The sequence below is a fragment of the Triticum aestivum genome, chromosome 7A, assembly GCF_018294505.1.
Source record: "Triticum aestivum cultivar Chinese Spring chromosome 7A, IWGSC CS RefSeq v2.1, whole genome shotgun sequence".
NCBI lineage: Eukaryota > Viridiplantae > Streptophyta > Magnoliopsida > Poales > Poaceae > Triticum > Triticum aestivum.
In genome coordinates, this window is record NC_057812.1 from 698986802 (window position 1) to 698997893 (window position 11092).

The window sequence follows — 11092 nt, forward strand, 5'->3', positions numbered from 1 at the left end:
TATGTGTTCATGACTATTGGTACTATGTGTTGAATATGCTATATTGGTCATATAAATATATTTGTGTTTGATATTCTGTGAAAATGAATTGATATAAGAAAAAACAAAATTAAATGGGGCAATATAGTCACTTTGCCATCTGCTGGCAGATGGCAAAGAGGCCGCGTGTCATCTACACGTAAAATTTGGGCTGACCTATTTGGGCTCTTTGCCATCTGCCAGATGGCAAAGCTCTTTGCCATGTGCTGGCAGACGGCAAAGCATGCAGCCTTTGCCATCTGCTGGCACACGGCAAAGCATGCAGCCTTTGCCATCCGCTGGCACACGACAAAGAGCCTGCATACTTTACCATCTGCTGGCGGATGGCAAAGAGCCTGCAGCCTTTGCCATCTGCTGGCTGACGGCAAAGTATGCCGTTAGCCTTCTAATGGGGCTAACCCCGTTAAGAGGCTTTGCCATCTGCCAGCTGATGGCAAAGCCACAGGCTCTTTGCCATCCGCCGACCATGCCTTTGCCATCTGCCATGGCAGATGGCAAAGTGCCAGATTCCAATAGTGCCTTCTTCTTCCCCTTGCCCTTTTTCTTGAAACTAGTGGTCTTGTTGACCATCAACACTTGATGCTCCTTGTTGATTTCTACCTCCGCAGCTTTTAGCATTGCGAAGAGCTCGGGAATTGTCTTATCCATCCCTTGCATATTATAGTTCATCATGAAGCTCTTGTAGCTAGCCGGAAGTGATTGGAGAATTCTGTCAATGACGCAATCATCCGGAAGATTAACTCCCAGTTGAATCAAGTGATTATTATACCCAGACATTTTGAGTATATGCTCACTGACAGAACTGTTCTCCTCCATCTTGTAGCTATAGAACTTATTGGAGACTTCATATCTCTCAATCCGGGCATTTGCTTGAAATATTAGCTTCAACTCCTGGAACATCTCATATGCTCCATGACACTCAAAACGTTGTTGAAGACCCGGTTCTAAGCCGTAAAGCATGGCACATTGAACTATGGAGTAGTCATCAGCTTTGCTCTGCCAGACGTTCTTAACATCGTCAGTTGCATCAGCAGCAGGCCTGGCACCCAACGGTGCTTCCATGACGTAATTCTTCTGTGCAGCAATGAGGATAATCCTCAAGTTACGGACCTAGTCCGTATAATTGCTACCATCATCTTTCAACTTTGCTTTCTCAAGGAACGCATTAAAATTCAATGGAACAACAACACGGGCCATCTATCTACAATCAAACATAAACAAGCAAGATACTATCAGGTACTAAGTTCTTGATAAATTTAAGTTCAATTAATCATATTACTTCAGAACTCCTGCTTAGAAAGACATCCCTCTAATCTTCTAAGTGATCACGTGATCCAAATCAACTAAACCATAACCGATCATCACGTGAAATGGAGTAGTTTTCAATGGTGAACATCACTATGTTGATCATATCTACTATATGATTCATGCTCGACCTTTCGGTCTCAGTGTTTTGAGGCCATATCTGCATATCCTAGGCTCGTCAAGTTTAACCTGAGTATTCTGCGTGTGCAAAACTGGCTTGCACCCGTTGTAGATGGATTTAGAGCTTATCACACCCGATCATCACGTGGTGTCTGCTGACGACGAACTTTGGCAATGGTGCATACTCAGGGAGAACACTTTTATCTTGAAATTTAGTGAGAGATCATCTTATAATGCTACCGTCAATCAAAGCAAGATAAGATGCATAAAAGATAAACATCACATGCAATCAATATAAGTGATATGATATGGCCATCATCATCTTATGTTTGTGATCTCCATCTCCGAAGCATCGTCATGATCACCATCGTCACCGGCACGACACCTTAATCTCCATCGTATCATCGTTGTCGTCTCGCCAATCTTATGATTCTACGACTATCGCTACCGCTTAGTGATAAAGTAAAGCATTACAGGGCGATTGCATTGCATACAATAAAGCGACAACCATATGGCTCCTGCCAGTTGCCGATAACTTGGTTACAAAACATGATCATCTCATACAATAAAATTTAGCATCATGCCTTGACCATATCACATCACAACTTGCCCTGCAAAAACAAGTTAGACGTCCTCTACTTTGTTTGTTGCAAGTTTTACGTGGCTGCTACGAGCTTAGCAAGAACCAATCTTACCTACGCATCAAAAACCACAACGATAGTTTGTCAAGTTGGTGTTGTTTTAACCTTCGCAAGGACCGGGCGTAGCCACACTCGGTTCAACTAAAGTTGGAGAAACTGACACCCACCAGCCACCTGTGTGCAAAGCACGTCGGTAGAACCAGTCTGGCGTAAGCGTACGCGTAATGTCGGTCCGGGGCGCTTCATCCAACAATACCGCCGAACCAAAGTATGACATGCTGGTAAGCAGTATGACTTATATCGCCCACAACTCACTTGTGTTCTACTCGTGCATATAACATCAACACATAAAACCTAGGCTCTGATACCACTATTGGGGAACGTAGTAATTTCAAAAAAATTCCTACGCACACGCAAGATCATGGTGATGCACAGCAACGAGAGGGGAGAGTGTTGTCTACATACCCTCATAGACCGGAAGCGGAAGCGTTGTAACAACGCGGTTGATGTAGTCGTACGTCTTCACGGCCCGACCGATCAAGCACCAAAACTACGGCACCTCCGAGTTTTTGCACACGTTCAGCTCGATGACGATCCCCGGACTCCGATCCAGCAAAGTGTTGGGGATGAGTTCCGTCAGCACGACGGCGTGGTGACGATCTTGATGTTCTACCGTCGCAGGGCTTCACCTAAGCACCGCTACAATATTATCAAGGATTATGGTGCAGGGGGGCACCGCACACGGCTAAGAGATCAATGATCAATTGTTGTGTCTCTGGGGTGCCCCCCTGCCCCCGTATATAAAGGAGTGGAGGAGGGGGCCGGCCAAGGAGGGTGGCGCGCCCAAGGGGGGGAGTCCAACTCCCACTGGGAGTAGGATTCCCCTTTTTCCTATTAGGAGTAGGAGAGGGAAGGAAGAGGAAGGAGGGAGGAAGGAAAGGGGGGGCGGCCCCCTTCCCAATTCGGATTGGGCTTGGGGGGGCGCCCCCTCCCTTGCTTCATTCCACTAAGGCCCAATAAGGCCCATATACCTCCCGGGGGTTCCGATAACCTCCCGGTGATCTGGTATTGTCCCAATCTTACCCGGAACCTTTCCGGTGTCCAAATATAGTCGTCCAATATATCAATCTTTATCTCTCGACAATTTTGAGACTCCTCGTCAAGTCCGTGATCATATCCGAGACTCCGAACAACCTTCGGTACATCAAATATATAAACTCTTAATGAAACTATCATCGTAACGTTAAGCGTGCGGACCCTACGGGTTCGAGAACAATGTAGACATGACCGAGACACGTCTCCGGTCAATAACCAATAGCGGAACCTGGATGCTCATATTGGCTCCTACATATTCTACGAAGATCTTTATCGGTCAGACCGCATAACAACATACGTTGTTCCCTTTGTCATCGGTATGTTACTTGCCCGAGATTCGATCGTCGGTATCTCAATACCTAGTTCAATCTCGTTACCGGCAAGTCTCTTTACTCGTTCCGTAATACATCATCTTGCAACTAACTTATTAGTTGCATTGCTTGCAAGGCTTAAGTGATGTGTATTACCGGGAGGGCCAGAGATACCTCTCCGACAATCGGAGCGACAAATCCTAATCTCGAAATATGCCAACCCAACATGTACCTTTGGAGACACCTGTAGAGCACCTTTATAATCACCCAGTTACGTTGTGACGTTTGGTAGCACACAAAGTGTTCCTTCGATAAACGGGAGTTGCATAATCTCATAGTCATAGGAACATGTATAAGTCATGAAGAAAGAAATAGCAACATACTAAACGATCGAGTGCTAAGCTAATGGAATGGGTCATGTCAATCACATCATTCTCCTAATGATGTGATCCCATTAATCAAATGACAACACATGTCTATGGTTAGGAAACAGAACCATCTTCGATTAACGAGCTAGTCAAGTAGAGGCATACTAGTGACACTTTGTTTGTCTATGTATTCACACAAGTATTACGTTTCCGGTTAATACAATTCTAGCATGAATAATAAACATTTATCATGATATAAGTGAACAATGATTTGAGAATATCTCAATTGATCTTTTGTTTCTCCTTCGTTCTTCCGAATCAAAACACTCGGATCATAAGGTGTCGGAGAAGGTTTGCAATCTGAATATCCAAAGCAACCCAGAATCTTCTCCACATAGTGAGACTGCAAGAGAGTGATCCCACCATCACCACCTCTTAAAAGCTTGATGTTCAAGATAACATCAGCTACTCCAAGGTCTTTCATCTCAAAGTTTTGATTCAGAAAATCTTTCACTTCCTGAATGACCTTGAGATTTGTTCCAAATATAAGTATGTCATCAACATACAAACATAATATAACTCTTTCGCCCCACCATGGCGATAGTACACACACTTGTCGGCTTCGTTTGCAATAAAGCCCGTAGATGTCAAAGTTCTTTCGAACTTCGCATGCCATTGCTTAGGTGCTTGTCTCAAATCATACAAAGATTTCAACAATTTACACACTTTTCCTTCATGACCATCTACTACAAAACCATCAGGTTGTTCCATGTAAATTTCCTCCTCCAACTCTCCATTTAGGAAAGCTGTCTTAACGTCCATTTGATGAACGAGAAGATTGTGTGAGGCAGCCAATGAGAGTAGTACTCGAATGGTGGTCAATCTGGCCACGGGCGCATAAGTATCAAAGAAATCCTCACCTTCTTTTTGGGTATATCCCTTGGCTACAAGTCGCGCCTTGTACTTTTCAATTGTACCATCGGGCCTAAGTTTTTTCTTAAACACCCACTTACACCCTACAGGTTTACACCCATAAGGACGATCAGTGATCTCCCATGTCCTGTTAGCCATGATAGAATCCATCTCACTACGCACAGCTTCTTTCCAGTAGTCAGCATCAGAAGATGCATAAGCTTCTGAAATAGAAGTCGGAGTATCATTCACGAGGTACACAATGAAATCTTCACCAAATGACTTTGCAGTCCTTTGTCTCTTGCTCCTTCTAGGAGCTTCATTGTCATCCTCCTCAGGAATTTCTATGTGTTTTTTCTCGGAATGTTCCAATGGAACAGTAGGTGCAGGAGTTGCCTCTGACCTCTGACTAGATGAGCTAGGCATATCCTTCATAGGAAAAATATCCTCAAAGAAAGTCACATCATTCGACTCCATGATGGTACCAACATTTATGTCAAGTACCTCAGATTTCACCACTAGAAATCTATAGCCAATGCTATGGAGAGCATAACCCAGGAAAACGCAATCAACTGTTTTTGGCCCAAGCTTACGCTTCTTAGTAATTGGTACATTGACCTTCGCCAAACAACCCCATGTCCGTAAGTAGGAAAGTTTAAGCCTTTTCCTTTCCCATTCTTCAAACGGAGTAATCTCTTTATTCTTTGTGGGAACTCTATTTAGGACATAACTTGCAGTTATCAAAGCCTCCCCCCACCATTCCTTGGAAAGTCCCGCTGTATCTAACATGGCATTAACCAAATCAGTTAGAGTTTGGTTCTTTTGTTCGGCAACCCCGTTTGACTTGGGGAATAGGGAGGCGTCCTCTCATGTATTATACCATGTTCCTCACAAAATAAATTGAACTCGTTGGAAAAATACTCTCCACCGCGATCCGACCTAAGCCTTTTGATTTTTTGATCGAGTTGATTCTCTGCTTCGGCTTTATAGATTTTAAAGTAGTGCAAAGCCTCATCTTTTGTTTTCAACAAATATATCATGCAATATCTAGTAGAGTCATCGATTAGAGTCATGAAATATCTTTTTCCACCTTTTGTCAACACACCATTCATCTCGCAAAGATCTGAATGTATGAGTTCAAGTGGTGCCAAATTCCTCGCCTCAACAGTCGTATGAGACTTGCGAGGTTGCTTTGCTTGCACACAAACTTGGCACTTAGAATCTTTGACAATTGTAAATTTTGGGATTAAACTCAAATTTGCTAGCCGCATCATGACACCAAAGTTAATATGACAAAGTCGTGAATGCCAAACATTTGATCGGTTTCACTGCAAACATGATTAATAACTTTAGTGCAAAAGTCTGACAAAGATAAGCGGAACAAGCCTCCGCTCTCATAGCCTTTCCCAACAAATTGTCCACACTTAGATACTACAACCTTATTGGACTCAAATACCAATTTATAACCATCTCGACACAAACGAGAACCGCTGACGAGATTTTTATTTCTAGCAGGGACATGCTGCACGTTCTTCAATCGTACGATCTTTCCCGAAGTAAACTTCAGATCGACCGTACCAACACCATGAACAGAAGCATGTGTCCCATTTCCCATCAGCACGGGTGTAGTTCTTGCGACCTGATAAGAAGAAAACATGTTTATGTCAGAACACACATGTACATTGGCACCGGTGTCAATCCACCAATCTGGAGAATGACATAATGAAAGAATGGTAGGAAATTTACCATACCCGATATCTTTCATGTCAACATCGCCAATAACAACATTAGCGGTCTTGCTATTGTTCTCATTCTGACGCATGTCCCAGCGGTCCTTGCAGGATGAAGCCCAATGTTCTTCACTGCCACATACATGGCACTTTCCTTTCTTCTTATAAGTATCCTTCTTCTTCTTGAAGTTGATAGGTTGTGGGGCTTTGTACTTGCCATCAAATTTTCCTTTGCCCGCATAATTATTTTTGTTCTTGGGTTTGTGGTTTGGAAATTTCTCTTTTGTACCAAATTGGCACCAGTATTCCCCTCATAGAAACGAGCACGTGTGTCTTTTGCCCTCGCCTTCTCTTCCACATCAAGAGTGCCAATTAGATTGACAACAGTAAATTCTTGCCTCTTATGCTTCAGAGAGGTAGCAAAATTCCTCCATGAAGGTGGAAGCTTGGCAATGATGCCTCCGGCAATGAATTTGTCCGGTAACACACAATTGAGATGCTCAAGTTCTTTAGTGAGCGACTGAATCTCATGAGCCTGCTCAACAATGGAGCGGTCATCAGTCATCTTGTAGTCATGGTACTGTTCCATGATATACAACTCACTTCCTGCGTCTGCGACTCCAAACTTGGCTTTGAGCGCATCCCACATATCTTTACCAACCATGATGGTCATGAATGGATCGACAATCTTGTCGCCAAGAACATTCAAGACAGCACCTCTAAAGAGGGTGTCTGTAGCCTGGAAAGCTTGCTCCTGCTCAGCAGTCAGCTCTTCCTCTGGCTTGCCTTTAGAGGCGTGAAAACAGTTCATGGTGGTAAGCCAAAAAACTGCCCTCGCACGCCACCTCTTATAGTTGACGCCCTCAAATGGTGGGGGCTTGAGAGTTGCAGCAAAAGCAATAGGGGAAAATTGCCTACACATTTCAGGTTTTTGGATTGTTGAATAATTAGGCATTTCCCCGTTTAGTTTAATCCGGAAAAATAATAGATAAAACATGAATAGCAATATATTAATGAAACTAGAAACTAGCAACAATTCGTTGAGACTAGTCATGCAATCAAAATCATAAGCAAAATGCATCATATCCATGTCAATTGCTATTAGCAATAAACCAAATGCTAGCCCTAACAATGAGGATAAGATGGCATACGGCGCAGTAGCAGAAGGTGCAGATGTCCCGATCGTCATGTCGCTGAAGAGGTCGTTGACGTCGGGGAAGAAGTCGTCGTTGGGGAACTCGTCGTTAGTGATGTCGCCGTTCGCAGCCACGATGAACAAGATTCCAGCAGTCGCGTGAGGACGCTCCCCAAAAACCTGATCGCCCCTCTCCCGTACCAGATCACAAGAGGCGGGGTTTCGGAGGCCTGCTGTCTCACTTCCCGGTGCATGCCAGGAAGAGAGATGGGAAAGAGATAGGTGGCTCAATGCTTTGGAATGAGACGAAAGGTTGTTGTGCTACTTGGAACAATAAAGAAGCGACCTCTTATATAGGTGAGAAGAGTTGAAACTGGCCTTCATTAGTAGAAGAGAAACCAGTGCATTAAACACCATTAAACAGACGCACTAAAAACCATTAAGGAGAGAAGAAACGAGCGCACTAAAACTCACACGAAATGTTCAGTTTCTTCTTCCATTTATGCGTCAATTGTTTCAACTTTCTTCTCGCGTGATAAAACAGCGCATACATGTGGCATTGGTCAATTTTCCACACAACCTTGTCATGCATGGATGGGCCACATGAGCCTCTGAGATTTACTTTGAATTATTGGCACAAAATATGAATTATTATATGGGTTATGCCCAATAATTCCAACAGATTACCTGACCAGTTCCGCGCTCGCCAAAAGATCGTGAGCAGGACATGCGTTCAGTATGTCGTTGGGAAGCTAGCGTGTTCCACCAGTCACTATGGGTATGCAACTGGATGGATGCATTCATTGTTGTTTGATGGCCGCAGTTTTATGGCACGGAGTGTTTTTCTTTGCCATGAGTACATGACCAGGATTTTAGCTGCTCCCTCTGACAGGGTGCTTAGGACGTGTGACATACCTTGCCACACGTTAGAAAAACCAGTGGCTGATGCCTCTCGTCAAGAGATAAGGATAAGAGTATCTCCAACAGGCGCACAAAAACTGCTTCGCGTGTTAAAATTCGAATTTTTTAGTCGTCGGGCAGTTTCAGTAGAAGCTATAAAATAGTGTACGCGTAAAAAAGATTTGGCATATGCACTAAAAAAGCGCTATCAGAAGCTGCAAATTTGAGACGTCGGATTGCACGCACTTCATAATTTACACTGCGCGTTTTTTGATGCGTGTTTTTAGGTATATGTTAAATTAATATTGGGTCCAGCGCACTAAAAGTGCTACAGTGACACGTTAAAACTATTTTAGCGCGTGAAATTTTTGTGCGTCTGTTAGAGATGCTCTAAGGGCAGCTCGGCCGGTCCGTCGATTATTAGAATAAGGTTAAGGTGCAAAGTGCCGCTATGGAACAGCGCCACCGGCGAGATGGCTTCACCACCAACTTCTCCTTCCTGATCACTTACACGGGAATCTACGGCTCTGGGATGGCCTTCTTCCTCGGTTATTTCCCTTCGGTGATCCTGCCCAACAGCACAGGCCGAAGCCTAGACCTCCTCCCGGACTTCACCAACGGGACAGGCGATAGCCTGGTCGTGGCCGTCGAGTTTGACACTAAGCAAAGTGAGAGATTTGGAGACATCAACAGTAACCATGTTGGCATGGACATCAACTCTCTCAACTCCACTTCGTCCACGTACACGGCGACCACGCCGGGCAAGAATCTCACGTCGTTCATTGTTATGGAAGCCACTGTGACGTACCAGAATGACTCCAAGATGCTGGCCGTTGATCTGCTCATCGACGATGCCTTGTACCAGGTAAATGCAACCGTTGATCTGAGCATGTATTTACCAGAGGAGGTCTCTGCAGGCTTCTCCGCGGCGGCTACTACTACTTACGGCGTGCTGAACCAGATACTGTCATGGTCATTCAGTTCCACTTTACCTGATATTTCAGCCAGCAACAAACATGAAAAGTTAGTAGAAATCCTACTGTCCGTACTAGTTCCTTTGCTTTTTATGTTGGTATGTGCTGCCACGGTACTGGTATGGTGGCGACGCAAGAGAAGAAGATCAAATGAGGACAGCCAAGCACAGTTTGTGGACAGAGCTGGCCTAGAGCGAGGTGTGGCTGCCGGCGGCCCGAGACGGTACACGTACCGCGAGCTGGTCACCGCTACCAGCAACTTTGCGGAGGAGGAGAAGCTCGGGCGAGGTGGCTTCGGGAGCGTTTTACCGGGGTCACCTGCAGCAACCGTCGGTGGTGACCAAGATCACCGTGCGGTGGCGGTGAAGGTGCTGTCAGCAGAGTCGTCGGCGCAGAGGAGGAAGGAGTTCGAGGCAGAGGTGAGGATAATCAGTAGACTGAAGCACCGCAATCTTGTGCAGCTGCTGGGCTGGTGCGACAGCCCGCAAGGGGCTCCTGCTCGTCTACGAGCTCGTCACGGAGGGCAGCCAAGACAGGCACCTCTACGGCAAGGACAGATGTCTGACATGGCCACAGAGGTACAAGATCATCGTTGGCTTGGGATCTGCGTTGCGCTACCTCCATGGAGAGTGGGAGCAGTGCATCGTGCACGGCGACATCAAACCAGGCAACATCATGCTCGACTCGTCGATCAACACCAAGCTCGGGGACTTCGGGTTGGCTCGCCTCGTCGACCATGGCACCGGGTTAATGCAGACAACCAAGGTTGTGCTCGGCACCGCCGGCTATATCGACCCGGAATTTGTCAACACGCGCCGGCCCAGCGCCGTGTCCGACGTGTACAGCTTCGGCATCGTCCTACTAGAGATTGTCTCCTGCCGGCAACCGGTGACTGAAACCGCGGAGAAAAGCTTCTTGCTGCTCAAATGGGCGTGGAGCCTGTACGGCAGGGACGAGATCCTTGACGCGGTGGACCCTCGGCTGAGGGGTGTCGAGGACGACGAATGTTGGATGCAGAGGGTGCTCGTACATGCACATGGCTGTACGGCCGGAACCAGCATCATCCGGCCGGCACGAGGATTTCTCCATCGACAGCCTTGGTTTTGTTCCCTATTCTTCGGGCAACACCGGCGACACAATTCATTCCCCGTACTCGTCCACTGCGTTGGTTGGGCGTTCCAGGTTTCCAACGGTATAGCTAATTGATGAATCAAGATTTGTAAGCATTCATCAAGTTTCTTGTTATGTTGACAGCAGCAATTATTTTGAGAAATTATCGGTTAATTAAACCGATATTGCCCAACTTCTCACTAGTCCTGAATTTTGGTGGCTTTACCTTCATGGTATTTTCTGGTCTTTGGCGGCCAGGTCAAATCTTTTTATTGTATGATGATTACTTTTGGAGGAATAGTGCATTCTCTTAAAGATTCTATCTAGAAACAGTCTTGCTAAATCTCAGTCGAGAGAGACTTTGTTATGTCTTAGTCGATGCTATATTCGTGAGATCTTATATTAAGATCCATGAAAAGTTTTTTCAAGTTTTTTTTTCTTTCTTACATGTT

The 11092-nt window shown here is 45.4% G+C and overlaps 1 pseudogene; it reads left to right on the forward strand.

The window, feature by feature from the left end:
- Positions 1 to 8383: 8383 nt before the first annotated feature.
- LOC123153778 (L-type lectin-domain containing receptor kinase IX.1-like) lies at positions 8384 to 10781 on the forward strand (annotated as a pseudogene).
- Positions 10782 to 11092: the final 311 nt, after the last annotated feature.